This window comes from Arachis hypogaea, chromosome 2 (assembly GCF_003086295.3).
Source record: "Arachis hypogaea cultivar Tifrunner chromosome 2, arahy.Tifrunner.gnm2.J5K5, whole genome shotgun sequence".
Classification (NCBI taxonomy): Eukaryota; Viridiplantae; Streptophyta; class Magnoliopsida; order Fabales; family Fabaceae; genus Arachis; species Arachis hypogaea.
In genome coordinates, this window is record NC_092037.1 from 98,851,131 (window position 1) to 98,861,093 (window position 9,963).

The following is a 9,963-nucleotide window of genomic DNA, read 5'->3' on the forward strand; positions in this document are numbered from 1 at the left end:
AACCCATATATGACGGTCTGCATAGAGATCTGCATAATACACCCAAACACAGACTATAAATACACCCGATAAAAAATTAAATTTACACCCCTGCTGCAGATTTTAACCCAACACTACCTGAAAGCCACTTGTTGTCCACAAGACCAAAATTAATTAAACTCTCTCTGGTGTATTCAAAATGTCTGATTTACAGGTACTATAATATGAAGTGGTGATCCAGATAGATTGGAACCCATACATGACGGTCTGCATAGAGATCTGCATAATACACCCAAACACAGACTATAAATACACCCGATAAAAAATTAAATTTACACCTCTGCTGCAGATTTTAACCCAACACTACCTGAAAGCCACTTGTTGTCCACAAGACCAAAATTAATTAAACTCTCACTAGTGTATTCAAAATTTCTGATTTACATGTACTATAATATGAAGTGGTGATCCAGATAGATTGGAACCCATATATGACGGTCTGCATAGAGATCTGCATAATACACCCAAACACAGACTATAAATACACCCGATAAAAAATTAAATTTACACCTCTGCTGCAGATTTTAACCCAACACTACCTGAAAGCCACTTGTTGTCCACAAGACCAAAATTAATTAAACTCTCTCTATTCTATTCAAAATTTCTGATTTACATGTACTATAATATGAAGTGGTGATCCAGATAGATTAGAACCCATATATGACGGTCTGCATAGAGATCTGCATAATACACCCAAACACAGACTATAAATACACCCGATAAAAAATTAAATTTACACCTCTGCTGCAGATTTTAACCCAACACTACCTGAAAGCCACTTGTTGTCCACAAGATCAAAATTAATTAAACTCTCTCTAGTGTATTCAAAATGTCTGATTTACAGGTACTATAATATGAAGTGGTGATCCAGATAGATTGGAACCCATATATGACAGTCTGCATAGAGATCTGCATAATACACCCAAACACAGACTATAAATACACCCGATAAAAAATTAAATTTACACCCCTGCTGCAGATTTTAACCCAACACTACCTGAAAGCCACTTGTTGTCCACAAGACCAAAATTAATTAAACTCTCTCTAGTGTATTCAAAATTTCTGATTTACAGGTACTATAATATGAAGTGGTGATCCAGATAGATTGGAACCCATATATGACGGTCTGCATAGAGATCTGCATAATACACCCAAACACAAACTATAAATACACCCGATAAAAAATTAAATTTACACCCCTGCTGCAGATTTTAACCCAACACTACCTGAAAGCCACTTGTTGTCCACAAGACCAAAATTAATTAAACTCTCTCTGGTGTATTCAAAATGTCTGATTTACAGGTACTATAATATGAAGTGGTGATCCAGATAGATTGGAACCCATATATGACGGTCTGCATAGAGATCTGCATAATACACCCAAACACAGACTATAAATACACCCGATAAAAAATTAAATTTACACCTCTGCTGCAGATTTTAACCCAACACTACCTGAAAGCCACTTGTTGTCCACAAGACCAAAATTAATTAAACTCTCTCTAGTGTATTCAAAATTTCTGATTTACATGTACTATAATATGAAGTGGTGATCCAGATAGATTGGAACCCATATATGACGGTCTGCATAGAGATCTGCATAATACACCCAAACACAGACTATAAATACACCCGATAAAAAATTAAATTTACACCTCTGCTGCAGATTTTAACCCAACACTACCTGAAAGCCACTTGTTGTCCACAAGATCAAAATTAATTAAACTCTCTCTAGTGTATTCAAAATGTCTGATTTACAGGTACTATAATATGAAGTGGTGATCCAGATAGATTGGAACCCATATATGACAGTCTGCATAGAGATCTGCATAATACACCCAAACACAGACTATAAATACACCCGATAAAAAATTAAATTTACACCCCTGCTGCAGATTTTAACCCAACACTACCTGAAAGCCACTTGTTGTCCACAAGACCAAAATTAATTAAACTCTCTCTAGTGTATTCAAAATTTCTGATTTACAGATACTATAATATGAAGTGGTGATCCAGATAGATTGGAACCCATATATGACGGTCTGCATAGAGATCTGCATAATACACCCAAACACAAACTATAAATACACCCGATAAAAAATTAAATTTACACCCCTGCTGCAGATTTTAACCCAACACTACCTAAAAGCCACGTGTTGTCCACAAGATCAAAATTAATTAAACTCTCTCTGGTGTATTCAAAATGTCTGATTTACAGGTACTATAATATGAAGTGGTGATCCAGATAGATTGGAACCCATATATGACGGTCTGCATAGAGATCTGCATAATACACCCAAACACAGACTATAAATACACCCGATAAAAAATTAAATTTACACCTCTGCTGCAGATTTTAACCCAATACTACCTGAAAGCCACTTGTTGTCCACAGGTCCAAAATTAATTAAACTCTCTCTAGTGTATTCAAAATGTCTGATTTACATGTACTATAATATGAAGTGGTGATCCAATCTAACCCATATATGACGGTCTGCATAGAGATCTGCATAATACACCCAAACACAGACTATAAATACACCCGATAAAAAATTAAATTTACACCTCTGCTGCAGATTTTAACCCAACACTACCTGAAAGCCACTTGTTGTCCACAAGATCAAAATTAATTAAACTCTCTCTAGTGTATTCAAAATGTCTGATTTACAGGTACTATAATATGAAGTGGTGATCCAGATAGATTGGAACCCATATATGACGGTCTGCATAGAGATCTGCATAATACACCCAAACACAGACTATAAATACACTCGATAAAAAATTAAATTTTCACCTCTGCTGCAGATTTTAACCCAACACTACCTGAAAGCCACTTGTTGTCCACAAGATCAAAATTAATTAAACTCTCTCTAGTGTATTCAAAATGTCTGATTTACAGGTACTATAATATGAAGTGGTGATCCAGATAGATTGGAACCCATATATGACGGTCTGCATAGAGATCTGCATAATACACCCAAACACAGACTATATATACACCCGATAAAAAATTAAATTTACACCCCTACTGCAGATTTTAACCCAACACTACCTGAAAATCACTTGTTGTCCACAAGACCAAAATTAATTAAACTCTCTCTAGTGTATTCAAAATTTCTGATTTATAGGTACTATAATATAAAGTGGTGATCCAGATAGATTGGAACCCATATATGACGGTCTGCATAGAGATCTGCATAATACACCCAAACACAGACTATAAATACACCCGATAAAAAATTAAATTTACACCTTTGCTGTAGATTTTAACCCAACACTACCTGAAAGCCACTTGTTGTCCACAAGACCAAAGTTTAGCAGAAAATCATTCCAATTCCTATCAAATGAGTCTTTGCTATGAGAGTTTCATTTTCCCTCTCTGCTACATGTAATCAATTGATTCTTAATCTCGTTTTCCTTTCTATTTGTGCTCCGAACTCTTGTAGAAAAATCTGCAACCTTGGTATAGTTCCTGTAAAATTTTCTAGCATCTTCAAGGGTGGTAAAGATCATTCCAACCTTCGGAACAAACTGGTCATCAACAACAGAGAGGTTGCAGAATACACCATGTCAAAAACTATAAATACACCATGTCAAAACGAAGCTGGAGTTACAGAAAGAAAAACTAACGTCAATGATGAAGAACAAACCAATGAGAAAGGAGAGGAAAAGAACGATCGAAAACCAGGGGAAGACGCGCGAGAAGAAGAACGATGAAATTTGAAAAGAAAGAAAACAAAGAAGGAAACAAATCTTTTAAATTTGGTAGTTATACAAATGCGGGATCTTTGTATAGCGCGTGTAAGTGACGTAGGAGTTGCAGCGCGTTTTAGTGGATTAGGCGTTAATGAACTTGTAATAGTTACAAGCCCTAATCGCTTGTATACTAAGCTTTTCTCTTTTAAAGTTGGCTTGTGCTTATCAAAATTAAAAAAAATCTAATATAATAAATATTCAAAATTACCATTATTAATTATTAACACCAGATTTTATTTATTTTTCCACATATATTTTTCATCATTATATTGTTATTGAAATACTCATATATTTTTTATTTCTCAACCTAACATTCACAAATTATAAGATCTTCATATATTTTTTATTTTTCAACCTAATCTTCACAATTTTAACACAAATACATCTCTATCACGTATTAGGTATGAACTTCTATCATTTATATTATTTTTGTGTGTTATTTTTGTATTTTTTAGTAGATGTTTGTTTTTCTCTATTCTTTAAACTGTGAAGGAGACCTGATTTATGAAAACCAATCATAAAATTTTTATACACCAACTTGATAAACATTAGTCAAAATTATAATAACAACATATATATATATATATATATATATATATATATATATATATATATATAATTTTACTTGAGATATGTGTCCCATTTTTTGTGATTTATAAAAGTGAGTCAATATATATAGATGTCAGTACTAACATTAGATTACATACAAGTTTTATTATTGAGTATTGACTAATGATAACTCTATTTATATTAATATAAAGAGTAAATCAAATAAATATTTAAATTATTGGTCTCTAAAATTTAAAAAAATATTATTCTTCGTTATAAATATGTTTATTATAATTTTTTTAATTTTTAAAAATTGTTTTACCAAATACAATTGTAGTGCTTGTGCTTATTAAAAGCTATTTTTTACGTGATTTTACCAAACGCAAGTGCTGCACCTTTTAAAAAGCTGTCTTTTAAAAGACAGCTTTCATAAGCTACTTTCGAAAAATAAAAGTTTTACCAAACCAAGACTAAGAGCGATGAAAACTAATCAGCAGTTCGTGGAAGGAGTGTAATTTATAATTGTTGACATAACATTGCTGTACTAAGAATATTTTGATCAATTAAAAATATTATTAAAAAGGTAATTTTCTTAATTCCAATACCTAATAAACAATGATAAATCATGCTCAAAACATCATATTGTCTTCCAAGGTACCAAATAGTCAATAGTATGACTGATGAAAATTAATCATCAGCTCATGAAAACACTTTTTGGGCTTTATACAAGATATCCCAACTTCATTGAATTCAGGGAGATTGTATTTCGTGATGTAGCATCGATGGAGACGAGAGAAGAACAGAAAAAGCCACCTGACCATGATTTATGGTTTGATCATCTTTGGGCGAGCTCCTTCAACATGTACTCATCGTGCTTATTTCTTATAGCCCGCAAAGCCTTTAGAATAAGAACAATTAAATTCATATAGAAGCTAATTTTATCAAACTTAGTCACATGATCAAAGCAAAAGAAAAATCATGATAAATGAAAAATATCAGGTGAGGGGGTGATGCTTCCTTACAAAGTTTTCAAGATATAGTTCAAGAACCTTCTTGTACTTGACATAAATCTGTAGATCCCTCTCAATACACATATTATATATTGTTCTATATTAATCAAACTTAAGGAAAGCGGAATATCTATCGAGGAGTGTTAGGGGGCCAGCAATTTTTGTGTTTTGTAATTATCAATTGGCCATCAATAATGTTTTTAATGGTATGGGATTATATCCAATGGTGGAAGATCACTCACTTTTCTTTTGATAGTTAAGTGCTGGCCACAAAACACAAAAGTTGCTGGTCCCTAGACTTTCTCATATCTAAAACATTTTTGTTCTTTTTATAAAACAAAAATAAGGGCGGGAAAAACATTATATTCTCCACAGTTGGATTGTAATTCTAACAATCATGCAAAAATTGAACAAGAATATAGGATTGACATCACATGATCACAAGCATTGCCACGATGATGCAGCTGCAAACACTAGAATCAAAGACTAATCAATTAAACACAAGAACCAAAGCCAGTTGTTTTAAATTGCAGCTGTGATCCAAGTTGCTAATCTAATTATGTAATATTACAAGAATCCATTACTGATGCAGCAGCAATTTCAGTCATGGTGTACCAAAATACATTGATGAGCTAAAGCTAGATGATTCAATGGCGGCAAATGCAAAAAGTTGCAAAACAAGTGTCTAATGCAATCCAAATTTTTCAAGGTACAGTTGCAAATAATACTATGCAACTCGTACTCCGTCATCATCAAAGTCTTATCAGCTATATGAATTAAACAACGCTATTAAAATCTTGACATAAATAACAACGTATTAATACATAAACACGTACAAGACAAAGGGGAAAAGAGAAAGAAAGAAATGGATACGTGTATAGCATCATATATTCCTCTGAATTGAAAGGTGGTTCAGGTGAACCTTCCAGGATCCATATAAGCTTGAGAATCCCTTTCACCTTTTGCTTGCATTCTTGCGCAAAATCAATCCGCTTCTCCTCCATTTCAACTTTCAAACCTTCCAAATAATAACATATTCAATCAAACAATACAAAATGAACTCCATGCACATGCAGTTTCCAGTTTAAAACCAACCGATGATTATTAATTAGGCATTACAGTAACACAATCATCACATGTAGTAATCAAATCCTAGAAGAAACGAAAAACATCAGGTTATATACAATCAACGCAAAAAAGCTCGCGTTTCAATGAAATTGAATAACTAAGAGAAATAAAAACTTGAAGGACCAAAAAAAAAAGAGAGAGAGAGAGAGTAAAGATTGTAGAAGACGCGGTTACTACAGAGCGTGTTATCGAAAAGAGAGAAGAGCAGAGCGAAAGTAGAGAGAACCGAAGTGAAGAGTGAAGAGTGGTATTTATAGGTAATCTATCTGCATTGATTGAGGGAAAGGAAGAAAAGCAAGAAGCTTGTGGTGTAAGGAACAGAAAGAAGAAACAGAGGAGGGAGAGTTTGAGTTTCTGTTATTCATGCATTGATTACATAGAACTAGGAGCTTCAATCTCCATTGGAAGAGAGAGGAAAGAAGCTTCTATACAAGAGAGCTACTATGCTAACTAACTGAACTACAATTTCCACGTGTCAATCACTGGTAACTAACTAAAACTACCAACTCTTATTCTAACTAACTAACTTTGTCAGTTATATATATTGCAGTTATTATAACTAACCACAGAAATAATAAATATTTTAAAATTAAACAATCTAATAAGACAAAATAGAGCTCGATAATATTTTGAGAAAAGGACAAATAGGTCCCTGACCTTTTGTCCCGGAGATATTTTCGTCTCTGACCACTAAAAAATATTTTTAAGTTGCTGACCTTCACAAAATTTAGACGGATCAGTCATTGAGGAAGGCATTTGGACAGATCAGTCCCTGACGGCGGAGGCATTTGGACGGAGGAACTGATCCGTCCAGGTTTTGTGAAGGTTAGGACTTAAAAGTATTTTTCAATGGTCAGGGACAAAAATGTCTGCGGGGCAAAAAGTCTGGGACCTATTTGTCCTTTTTTCTAATATTTTTGAAGTACTTTGCTAGCTGTATACCAAAATCTACTAAAATCAACTATCAGTATAAATATATATGTTGGAATATAAATACACATTGAAAATAAATTAAATTACACATATATTTATATATAAATACATTAATAGTTAATTTTAGTGTCTGATTTTAATGTATAAATAGTATTTTTAAATAAGATTATATAGGGTTTGTTTGATTCACATTATTATGTCATTCTAGAAAATAGTTTATATACATACCGTGCGTAGAAGAATAATTGTTTTTTTTATAGAAAAATATATTAAATAAATTAATATAAATAATTAATTAAAAAATTATATAAATTTTACTATATATTTTATATAAAGATACAAAATTGTAATTCTTTTTGTGGGTAGGATAAGATGACTTTTTTTTGGTAAAAAGGATAAGATGACTTTAGGAGAAACTATAGTATAGGTTTTAACTATTCTCCTTGTTGAGTTAAGTTTGATATTGGATATATAAAATAATGACGAATATTTTTTGGATTAAAGTTCAAATATGTTTAATGTATGTGCTAAGTAATGCAGGTCTATTTATATATTACATGTTAATGAAAAACAAATCAAAACATATATAAGCTAAGAGAGAGATCCGAATATTCATGGTTTAAATAAATGAAGAAAAAGGTAAAGTAACATTTGGCAATATTATGGAACAGATGTAGCTCTAGTAAAACAACAAAGACACAAGGACAATTCTACTACTCCAAGGATATTGGTAAAGCAAAGTTTAGAAAGTGGTAGAGTAAAACAAAATTGCAGAACAATGTACAATAATAATGGTAAAAAAATAGAAATGCTATGCATGCTAAGAAAGACAGCAAATTCAAAAACAGCAAAAGTAGTAGAGCAGCTTCTCAATAAACAGAGTTAGTGGAGCAGAATGAAAAAAAGATTGCATGCCAATAGAGACAGTTTCAATGGGAAGAAGGTACAAGAAATTAGAAGAGGCAATGAAAAAGAATTGAAAGAGCAAGCTGCATTGACAGGCCTCACTTTAACATTTGAAAAGAAGAAAAGTAGAGTCACACTTGAGCATCATCTCATACTATCTGAACTGAAACATTTTCCTTCATTTTGTGCTTCATTCATATTTTTAGTGTGATGGTCATCTAGTGTCATCTTCTATAATTGAGAAAAAGATGAATATATGAGTTGAAAAAAGTCATGAGAAAAAAGACAAGAGAAATGTATGAAAAAGCTACTAAAAACTTTGTGTATTTGAATTATTGAACTAGGAGTAGTTCCTCTTGGTAAGTTGAGAAAGTACTTGGTGTGTTTGAATCTGTTTAGGTTTTCCTTCTAAGTTAGGACAACACTTGAGTTGTTAGACTGTGTTAAAAAGCTTAGTAATAGATAGTAGATGAATATTATGGTGGAGAGACTTAAATGTAAGTTTCATGACATTTAAAAATCGAACGAAGATATATACTGGTCTCACTCTCTTCTTTTCTTCTCTATTTATTTCTGATTTTAGAGATAAAATAAAAAAAATTTCTGCATAATAAGCTTCGCAAAAACAAAATATCAAAAGAACTTTATTTTAAATTCAACTTGATTCAACCCTATTTTCAAGTTCTAGTTGTTTCATCATTTATGTACTTTTAGGAGTTAGCATTTGGTGAGCAAATTGTACTATTATAATATTTAGTTAATTTTTTTATTTTTTGTTGATTCTTTTTAGTTTTTTCTTTGTCAACTTTTGTTATGGTTTCTTGAACATGCAAGTTTAATTAACCAATTAAATTATTGAAGAATGGATAACTGGTAACTATTATATTAAAAAAAAATTCGTCCGCAGTAGGTAAGAAGTTTTCGTTTGCATAAGTATATTAAAATAAATAAATTATTTATCTATACTTTTAATCATTTATTCAATCAATATATAAAACTAATGTGACTTAGTATAGTTGATCATATCCACAACTAAACCATTGATGACCTATCCTTGGGTGCACTTTGAATCCAAGAATGAGCCATTCTATAGTTTCTGCATATATGTGTCTTCCGTATAGTTATAAGTTGTTATAGTAATGGGTCAACTAGCCTGTTCAGGGTTCACCTTGACCTTGGAAGGTAGGTCTTCTATGAAATATTTAATCTTCTTGTAAAATATTAATTTTATAAGACAAATCGGTAGGTTAGATTTATAAATAAAAAAAAGTTAAATTTAAAATTAAGAAATTTGTAGGTGTGATCTTCTATTTTTTTTAGAATGTAATTTCTATAACCGGATAAAACACACTAACCTTTGTTAACGATGCAAAACACAATCATCTCTCTAATATTAAAATTAAAAAGTGATATAATGATTGAAGTGCAATTTTATTTTTTAAATAATTGTTAATAGTAGTTGTTATTTATAATTGTTGACATAAAATTGTTATACTAAGAATATTTTGATAAATAAAAAATATTATTAATATCTTAGAATTAAAAAAAAAGTACATACCCTCCCTTTATTTTATTTTATAATCAAGAAGAATTTTAGGCTGATCAAATAAATGATAAATAATTTCTTCTTCTTTTCTTTGTAGGC